We start from the raw sequence: 11,215 nt of genomic DNA, 5'->3' as shown, positions 1-11,215 counted from the left end.
AGGTGGTGTGGCAATTAACTCCCTTTCTCCCATTCTATACTTAGTTAATGAGCATGCTCAGTGCTTGTAGCCTTCCCTAAAGGAGGCTGGGTATTCCCAGCAGCCAGCAGTTCAACCTGGCCCAGAAAGAGGCAACATCTTGGGGAGAGGCCTATATAGACTTTGCTGTGTTAAGGCCTGCCTTGAATTATTGCAGGTAAATCCTGGAGTCAACTGAGAAGAGCTGCAGCATCCCAAGTACAGCCTGGAAACCTCATATGCTGTTCCAGTATCTGTGAGTTTACAACATATGGACCTACAATATATGTATTTATTATGTGCTTAGTATTTTTTTCTGTTCTGTGCATCCTTGTGGATGCTGAAGATATCTGTACTCAGTAATATCCTGAAGATTCATTGCTATGAAGTAATAGCAACCATCCAAAAGTGAATGAGGATTTATATGAAAATCTCCATGCTTTGTTTATATAAAGAGTTTATTTTAAATGTTAAAGTGCATTGGTTGTATTGCCTCTTTTATGTCTGTGTTTGAGTACATGCGTAGTAACAGCAGTTACATATTCTTAATAACCATACGTGGGAGTTCCGCTGTCAAAACCGACTGAACCTGCCCACTCTCCCTACAGATATTAGGACCTTAGTGGGTTACACAATCATGACTCTACTTCACCCTTTCTCCTTCACAATATTATTCTTTATCTGCTACCTGCCCTTATAACCTTTCAATGGTTGACATCTCCGTTTTCCAGTTATTACCCTCTGAAGACTTCACCAGGACTTTTTGTAGCTTGTTTTTTCCCCAGGTCCCATTACCCATCTCTGCCCAGCAGGATGTTCAAATAAGTGGGGCCAGCCTGGTAGTTGCTCTTTGTGGGTGTTACTGAGGACATCACCTCACCAGATGACACTTGTGGCCAAATAAAATGTGACAAGCAAGGACCTGCAAGGAACTTGAAGGGAGAGGAATCCCATTCCCCCTGCCTTTGCTTCCTCCCCTCTTCCCCACCCCTCTGTCCCTCATGCCCTCTCCCATCTTCCCCACACCTTCTCCCATTTCCCCCACTCTATCACTCATGCCTTGTTTGTGTTTCTCCTCCCACCCCTCCTCTGTCAGTCTTTCCCCACCCTCTTCCTTCCAGCCTTCACTGTCATTCCCCCCTATACACACAAACACTGGGTTGTTCCTATGGCCCAGGCTGGTCCTGTTTCCCCTACCCTCCTCAAACATTGCTACCTTGGTGCTGGGTGGGGGGACAACGACTCTCAGGAATGACAGTTTCAGCAGCAGGGAGATGAGTGGGAGACAATAGCTGGCTGTCCTAGCAGAGACCCTCCCCCTCACACAAACACTAATGCAGAGCAAAAATTTATCTGTAGACACTACTGCTCAGCCTCCCTGATGGGCAGGAAGTGGTTCAAGGGACAGCAAGAGTTTGCATCCTTAAGTGGCTGATCACTCAGGCAGCTCCTAGGAGACGAAGGGAATGTCATGTTGACCCAGTGAAGACCCAAAAGAAGGGGATCAGAGCTGGTATGTGGGCAGATTGGTGGCACTTAATGCACTTGGACTGGGATCAAGTCCCCCTCCCATGCTGGGCAGCCCTGTGCACCCCTCTCCCTGTGACTCTACTATGACTGATTGAAACCAGGCAGCTTGGGGGGTGGGACAGAAAGCTCAGACATGCCTCTCTTTCAATATGTATTTTTAAAAAACCATTCTGTACAGCAGTCTCTTATCCTTGGACCTATAATTAACTAATGTGATTTGATTTGGGGGCAAATCCACAAATTAGCAGCTGTTTAACACTGTTAAATATAAAGGAATGTCCCCTAAATTATATTATTATACTCCATACTGCATAAAAAAAGAGAAATCTTGTATCTACATCAAGAAATTGTGCATGCCATGTTGTGAAGTTCTGCAGTTAAGAATGTTTGGGGGCATGTTGTCTTGAAAATAGCTGATGATTTGAGCAATTTGAAGGCAAAATTGAAATACAACTGCAGGACCATTTATATAGGCTGATTTGTACTTAATGTTGTCTAAGAAACATGAAAGCAGCTATCCTACCACCACATCAAGGAACACACTAAATATTTTTGAAAGCATTTTATGTGCAAATTTTTACCAGATGGGAATGGAATCAGCTCAGGAATGCATTAGGGAACCAGCAGGTGGACAAAGAAGCCATGAACGGCTGGCACCCATCAGACAAGCAAACCCAAATGCTTCAAACAGATACAAGCTGGCCACAAAGTAGACTGGCACAGACTAGGAAATGAACTAAAATAACTTGGATGTGGAGAGTTCATTATTTTGTTGTCAAGTATAAAGGACATTCCCAGTATTAAATGTTGGACAATAAGGGTTAGAGAAGGTTCGCTACTCCCTATTTTGGGAATATCTAGAGTCTATACCAACACCAAGCAAGTGCTGTACACATTACAACAAAATTCACCTCCTGCTTTCTGCTAATTGCAGGAAGCCACAGCCAGTAGAAAGCAGAGGGTGAAATGCCTCCCAGCCATTTCACCCCTTTGCTTTTTGCTCACAAAAGCCATAGCGAGCAGAAGCCTGGGGGTGAAATGACTCAGAGTCATTTAAATCTGAGTGGTGAGGAACTCTCTGTGGCTTGGCTGTTTTTCATGAAGAGGAGAAAGCAGGGGGTTAAATGGCTCAGAGCCATTTAAATGCCTGTTTTCTGCTCTTCACAAACCACCATGAACTGCATCAAAATTAATGGAGGTTTTGTGACAAACTTTAGTTCATCATCTGATTCATGTCCATCCCTAGTGCCAACACCTACTGACTTTACTGCCACCCATGAGAGATAACTCTGAAGTACAGAGTATGGTTTGGATAAAATGGGAGTGAACATGATTTCCAGTTTGAGTTGGGTAATCCATCAATCTTAGCCTGATCTACCTGCTGGGTGGGTCCAACCCTCTTCCAGCAATAAATAAATTGGTAAATAGGTAGCAAACATAATAGATGTCCTAGCCATGATTGATTGTAATGCAAGAGAACTTGGTAGTGCAAGAGCACTTCCATGCACTATTCACACTATGTCTATATCAACTCCAAAAAATATGCCTCAAGAAAGCAACCATTATGAACCACAATCCTACAGAAATTAAGAGTTGTTTACAAATAATCATTTTGACCCTATGTTTGTCACTTTATTCATCACTGCAGGTGGCACCAAGTATTCATTATTTATCTTATTGGACTTTTAGCCCACCCTCCCCTGCACAGCAAGGCTCAGGACAGGTAACATGTTAAAATTAATGTATTTCATACGATTAATGAATGAAATGTTTTTTAAAAATTACATTAATTATTAAAAATGAATTAACACAACAACAAACCAAATTTTTAAAATCAGATAGCAACTTGGGCACTAATAACAAATTTATCCAAAGTGAGGTTGTGCTGCCTGTGTGTCAGTGGAGACTAGTAAAGTGACTGAGTGGATGGTGGAGGGGTGCTTGGTGACCGGGGAGGCCAGTTTAGATGGAAACTTCACCGCTTCAGCCATATGCCTGGCGAAACATTTCTGTTTTACAGGCCCCATGGAATCGAATCATATTCTGCAGGGCCTGGATCTCATCTGGAAGGGCATTCCACCTGGCTGGGGCCAGAGCTGAAACGGTTCTGGTCCAGGCTGAGACTAGATGAACACTTTTTGGGCTGGGGACCACCAGAAGATTATTATTCATAGACAGCAATACTCTCTGGAGGCCGTACCAGAAGAGATGGTCCCAAAGATATGTTGGTCCCAGACCATGTAGCATTTTGAAGGTTAAAACCAAGACCTTGAATCTGATCCAGTATTCAACTTGGAGCCAGTACAGCTGGCAGAACACCGGTTGTATATGAGCTCTCGATGGAGTGCTTGTGAGCACATGTGCCACCACATTCTGGACCAGTTGGAGTTTCTGGGTCAGTCTCAAGGGTAGCCCAGCATAGAGCAAGCTATAGTTGTCTAGTCTGGAGGTGACCATTGCATGGATCACTGTGCTTAAGTCGAGGTGAGACAGGAAGGGAACCAGTTGCTGGACCTGGCACAGATGGACCAATGCTATTCTGGCAGCATGTGTAATCTGAGCCTCCACTGAAAGGGAGGCATACAGAAACACTCCTAAACTCTTCACAAGTGGCCTTAGTGTTAACAGCTGAAGGGCTGAAGTTGGCATCCCAACCTGGTGTCTCCCCGGCTGAGCCACAGGACCTCCATCTTTGATGGATTTAGTTTCAGCAAGCTCTGCTTCAACCAACCAACCTCAGCCTCTAGACCCCTGGCCAGATTTTCTGGGGCTGACTGTCCATCAACAGATACAGCTGGGTGTCTTCAGCATACTGGTGACATCCCAGCCCAAAGCTCTGTATCAGCTGGGCAAGGAGGTACATATAGAAGTTAAATAGCAATGGGGAGAAGATTGCCCCTGGGCGACTCCACACACCAAAAAGTGTCACATTGAGACCCTCTCCCCAAATGCTACCCTCTGTCCCCAACTGTGGAGAAATGAGACAAACCATTTCAAGGCTGTCCCTCAAATCCCCACATCGGCAATGCAGTGGATGATTACGTCATAATCAACCATGTCAAATGCTGCTGTGAGATCAAGCAAAAACAGCAGTGCTGACCTGTTTCAGTCCAGGTATCTCTGGAGGTCATCTGTGAGGCTGACCAGTGCTGTCTCCATCCCATTGCCAGGGCAAAAACTGGATTGGAAGGGTGTCATCCAAGTATATCTGGAGCTGTTTAGCTGCCACTTTCTCAAATACTTTGCCCAGGAATGAAAGATTAGAAACTGGGCAGTAGTTGGATGGATCAGTGGCATCCAAGGATGGCTTCTTTAGGAGTGGTCTCACCACTGCTTCCTTTAAAGTCCCTAGGAAGATTCCTGAGCTTAGGGATAGATTTATAGTATTTGCCAGGGGAACCCATATTCTGTCACCTTGTCTTGAGATGTCCTCAGTTTTTGCTACAGGGTAAATAAGCGAAGTCACCAGCATTTGATTTTAGTCTCTTTTCAGGGAACATTCTTAAATTAAAAACAACCATACTCCTTTTCTTAGTGAATGAATGATTACAGTGTTATGTTATTTATACTCAAAACTTGATTCCAGCACATTTTTGAGATCTGTTATGGGCATATGCCATCTGCATCTGAGAAGAATCTAAGAGCTGTATTTATGCAAAGAGATCTGTGGAGACTAATATACTAAAATGATATTGAAACAAGCTTTTTTCTATTTTGGAAGCACTACAAGAATTAAATCTTGTCTGGCCCCTTGCTGATCTGAAAACAGTTTTACATGATTTAACAACATCTAGACAGGATTACTGTAATTCGCACTTCACAGTTTTGCCAGCGTCATCATTACAGAAACTGCATTTACTTTTGAATGCAGCAGCAGCAGCAGCTTGAGTGATCTCTGCCACCTTTTGAAATGATCACACATTACCTTGATCACCAAGCCTTTTTTGCTGGGAAAAGACTATAAGCTTTCCTTTCAGAATTACAAGCCCATAATAGTTTGGGAATTGATTATCTCAGTCAACTTTTAAAATACAATTTTGCCATTATAGGCCTAACCCAGCAACCCAATAGGCGACTTTATCAGGAACTCAGAACCATTAACTCTGAATAATGTCCTATGGGGAAAGAAGGGGATTAGGGTGCTCAGTGTGAAGATCAATAGCTGTAATGCTAGCCTATTTATTTTATCTGTATCTCTTAAAAGTCTCCTATTGGAAGAACAGTTTACAATTGTTCATTTCTTTTGCATTCGATTGTTTCATTTATAACAGCATTCCTGTAATTCCCCCCCCCCCGCGCAATTTCTTGTCTACATATGTTCATACAATGAGGATTTTCATTGTCGAATTTCATCAGAATCACTGAAATAGTCCATATAGATTGTATGTCCCTTGGGCATAAACTAGCCAGAGTTGATCACTTTCATGACCAATTAATTTTAACGAGAAAAGTAAAGATGTATTTTAAAACCTTCCACTGAAATTAATTAGTATACAAGTGCTTAACTTTGGCTGCAATGAGTCTCTTAAGATGTCACAGTTTTATCTTTTGAATCTTTGACTAGAATAATATTAACAAACATTCACATGTAGTTTAAGAACAAAGGTTGAGTCTAGTGGCACCTTTAAGTTTTAAAGGTATAAGGTTTCATGTGAATCAGACTTCTTCAGATACAGTGAAACAAGACATCCTCAGCCATTACATATGGGTAGAGGGAGGCACGTTAGGAAGGATTAGTTAGAGTCAAGATGCGTAAGTAACTGGGCAATTATAGCTGAGATTGGATTAAAGCAATTGGTAACATCTGTGAATAGCAGTAAATTAGCATACAAATACAAGAGTTAACAAACAGATGGGAGAACTGAATTTGAGTCCAGTGGCACCTCCAAGACCAACAAAGTTCAATTCTGAATATACGCAAGAACTGACTTAGCATGTGTAGATGCACACTTCTTAGATACACTGAAACAGATTTCTTCAAAAAGACAAGAATGCTAGGGAAAGTTGAAGACAGCAAGAAAAGAGGGAGACTCAACATGAGACAGAGTGACTCAGTAAAGAAAGCCAGGGCCCTCAGTTTGCAAGACCTGAGCAAGGCTGTTAACAATAGGAAGTTTTGGAGACCATTAATTCACAGGGTCACCTGTGAATTCACAGGGTCATGTCATAGGAACCAGAACTTTGAATTTTGCCCAGAAACAAATAGGCATCAAGTGAAGATTTTTACTCACTGAAAAAATAAAAACATGTTTTTAAAGGGCAATGTTATGATGTATATAATCTATACTAATTTACAATTAACAAAGAGTGTTGTGATATTTTTGCAAAGGAATTTGTGTATTCAGAGTTGCTTCTTGTTTTCCAGTGTTTTTTAAATCAAGTTCTGTTATTTTAATTTTACTTTTTAAATAGGAGACAAATACGCTCATTAGAGTTCTATGAAATTACAGCATATTTGCACTTTATAAACTATATGGTTTACCTAAACATTCTAATGAGTTAAGAGTTCCTTAGACGCCTCAGGGTGCTAGCCAATGTACCAACTTCCAACTCCCCCCCCCCCCAAAAAAACCCAAAAAAAAAAAAAACTAATCCTATAAACCCTAATAGAGTTCTAACCAGCCTCATTGAAATCCAGCCTAATTAGTTAGTAAAATCCCTCTCTGAGCCAATTTGAAAATAATCCAAAAGCATTTCTGCTTGACCCCAACCTGTACTAGCTGGTGTGAGTTCCATCCTACAGGTTCCTCAGTCAATCACTTTTAAATGGCGGATTGGAAGGCTAAAAGGAGGGTGGGAAGTTTGGCAGTTAAACTGCTGGCCAACTGATTGAATTCAAGGATGTTAGATTTTGGTGGGGGAAAGGTTAAAAGGTCTGCTGGTTAGGCAGGGAGTCAATTAGGCATTTTAGGTATTTTGCAGATAGGCAGGGTTTGGGTGCCATTGCTGTCAAAGACAGTTAAAAGTTAAAAGCTTTTTTGTTCCATGCTATTAATCTGAATCAGTCAAACTGGAAACCAACTTTGTAACTGTTAATCTTTCTCAGGCCCAAGCTCTCCAGTAACTTTGTCACTGTAATACTGAGAGGCCTGGATGAAAGGAAAACAAAGAAACAACAAAGCCAAACATACCACTGAAATAAGCCTGTTTTTTCAGTTGTTTTCATCAAGCCTACTGTGTGGTTTCCTTCAAACCTATAATCCCCCTCATAGTAAGCCAAACAAATGCTGGGTGGCACCCTGAGTCCATTGAGGACTAGAACCCTAAGTGGTCCTGTTAAATAGTGGGTTCTATGGATGAGCAGGCTCGAGTTTAGTGATCAGCTCAACTTTATTTGTGATTTCAGCAAGAGCAAGACAATACTCCAGAGCCTCAGCTCTGTTAAATAGCATGCAATTGTCACACTCAAACACACCCCACTCCCAATGGTAGGCTATTTACATAACATTACTACTTGATTGGTTACTTTCAGAATCCTGGTAGGCTATTGTTCTTGTGCTCCAAGCTCAGCCAGTCTCTGGGGTGTTTCAGTCAGGAATTATTCAATCCCAATACATAACAGGTCCCAAAATCCTGAATTATAAAAGTAAAAGTATTTTTAAAAAACCAAGTTTGTAGGGTGTGAAATTTAAGTCCCTAATTTCTGGGTTTGGAGACAGGGTGTCAGCACGGCTAGGTAATCCCACATTGTTCCTATGAAGATTTAGAAGCGTTGTGGCAACTCTGGAGGCAAAAGGCCTTGCATAAGAGGATGGGTTCATTTTAAATAGCCTTCCCTTACAGTCACTCTGATAGACTATTTCACTAGTAGAAAACACCATCAAAAATTGCCAAACAATATATTAAACAATTATAAAGTTGGTGGTGTCACAACAACAACATTAGTGCATACTGTAACTAAAGGCATAAGATACAATATTTCCTCCTTTGTAGATGAGACATAAAGCCCATGTAATCAGTGTAACTTGATAGGAGGAGTCCACATAGTCATAATAGTGTCCAAACAGCCTTTGCAAAGAGGCCCATTCTAGATACTTAGAAGATGTGTTTCCTTTGACTTCGTCAGTTTGACACCCGTTTTAGATACTTTGAAGATGCGACACCCATTCTAGATACTTAAAAGATGTGTTTCCTTCAACTTCTTCAGTTTGCCAGCTGTGTAAGTGGAATTGTAAAGAGATTTACACAAATGCCTAACCTCGAAAACACATATTAAAAACAGAATTGTTTTTTAAGAAAATAAAAGAATAATGTCATCAATGAAAATGTTTTTAATATGTGTTTTCGAGGTTAGGCATTTCTCTAAATCTCCTTACAGTTCCACTTACACAGCCGGCAAACTGAAGAAGTTTTTTTAAAAAATATATATTTTGATTTTCAAAAAGAAAGGAAAGATAAAAAGGAGAGAGTGACACATTTTCACAGTACCTGTTTAGGTATCTCATACATAACATGCTATTAGAGTCTTCTACAGTTATACCTTCTCATAAGATATCTATTTAGCCACATTATACAAAAAACCCAAAACAAAATAAAGAGTTATATGTTTTCTATTATTCTTATATTCTGCTATAAATTCTACTGTCATTCCCAATAAACATATTCCAATGATAGAGTTAGCTAACTTCTTACCTAGAATCTTTATCTAAAAGGGGAAATAATACATAGTTAAAAAAGAAGCCAAAATATTCCCTTGTTTACACTATTTGCTATATATCTAGTTTTAAGTGTTTCTGGTATGTATGATAGCAACCATACCTTCAACAATTAATGAGATGGGGGGAAAGAGAAAGGAGTAGAAGGTGAAAACAAAGAAAAAACAAGATTATAATTTTTCAAGCAAGTATGTTCAAATGTTCACTTCTTATACCTTTATATTTAGTCTTGCCCTTTATGTTACTGTTAGGATCTTTGTCTGTATACATCTCTAATAATGCAAATCCTAAAAAATTTCCACTTAAACATTCCAAACCCATTTCTGACAAACATTTTCAAAATTTTCTATTAAAACCTTACTTATATAATCAATTATTCATAAACCTAAGACACATGAGCCCTTTAAATACATTTCCCATAAAGCAAATCTTAAGGGGTCTCCATTTAACCATTTCTAAGTCCAAATATCTCAAAATATCTTTAACTAAATTGTTTTATACCACGCTAATATATCCCTTCTACAAATTTTAACATTAACAAATCTTCCTCTTTTTTGCCCTTTAATTATAATTTGAAATTGGATTATAATTCATGTTAATCAATTCATTCATAGAACAGGCAAAATTACACACCAAACAAATTATAATATTTGGTCTTTTTCTTCTTCTTTTGTATCTTTTTCTTTAAGATTAGCATGTTTTGATGTCTTTCCTCTTTAAATAGGAAAAGCAGTTCCCTTGTTTCATTCCATCTGTATTTAAGTTCTGGTTTGTCTTCTAGGAGTAGAATCTTCTTCTTAATCAGCATTTCCCCAGTGGAAGGATTTGCCAAGTTGTTAATAGTGGAGTTAAATTGACCTGTGGGATTTCTTGTCTTCTCTTTGGCTGTAAAAGTCAGCTCTTGGTTTAAAATCTGCTCTTCTGGAATAGTCTGTTGTTGTTGTAGATCCTCATATTCCAGCACAGAGTCCTTTTGTTCCTTATCAAGGAATCTTTGAAGTGCTTCTTGGATTGCTATTTGGATTGCTGTTTGGACAGTCCTTTGAATTGTTTCCGTGAACTCCTTCCTTAGCTTCCTAGAAAAATGTGTCATTTGCAAATCATCATAAGCATCTCGGCTGTCCAAGTCATTGGATGCACTCTGGGAAGCCATCTTCTCCTCGTCAGAGGATTTTATTTATATCCAGTAAAAATAGCAATCTCTGAGCCTACTATTCCCAAACAAAACTGTTCCCAGGAGCACTGTTCCAGAGGGCTTCAATGTAGACCAAACAATGAAAGTTTTGTTTTAAAGCCCTTATAATGCATGAAGCAAAGTTTACTTTAACTTCAGGAAAATAAAGCCAGGCACTTGCCTTTAGTTTCCCAGTACAAGTTTGTTAAGTATTTGTCTTTTGTTGTTTAAGTATATCCCTTTTACCCCCAAGTATTATCATGTAGATCTTTCCCAGTCTTGTCTCCTCGGCTTACAAATGGACAGGGGGGGGGGGAAATTCCACTCCTCAGTCCTTCCTTGTTGGGAAGAATAAAACAGGAGAGCGCAAAAGTGGGCTTGAAGCTTGTAATGTATTCAGCCTGACATGCCCGGACTTGCCCGGGCTGGCCAGGCACAATTCCTATGTTAGCTTCAGTCGAAAGACAAAGGATCTGGAGGATCCTAGCCGGCCCTATCAAAAGGGCTAGCTTCCCAGCCGGGAGACCAATGGTCACCCGGTTACTGTAAATAGCCTATCGGGAGTAGGGGGTGTGTTTAGGTATGCTTGGTGGCGGGTTTTCTGAATGTATATAAACCGGCCTGCGAGCCGGTCAGTTGTCTTTGTCCTGAACTAAATAAAGGTATGCTTAGCTGAAATCACTCTCCGTCTGCATACTTTTCACTGGCGACGAAGGTGGGATACACGACCCCATGAACAAAGACCCGGACGCCAACACGAGCACCGCACCGAGCACCGACGCCGAGACCTCCGGGAACCGCACCGCTTCGCATCCCAGCTCTCCGGCAACTGCTCACC

This window comes from Gekko japonicus, unplaced genomic scaffold (assembly GCF_001447785.1).
Source record: "Gekko japonicus isolate JY-2015 unplaced genomic scaffold, Gekko_japonicus_V1.1 scaffold1153, whole genome shotgun sequence".
NCBI classification, from domain to species: domain Eukaryota; kingdom Metazoa; phylum Chordata; class Lepidosauria; order Squamata; family Gekkonidae; genus Gekko; species Gekko japonicus.
Note: the sequence above shows the minus strand (reverse complement) of the source record.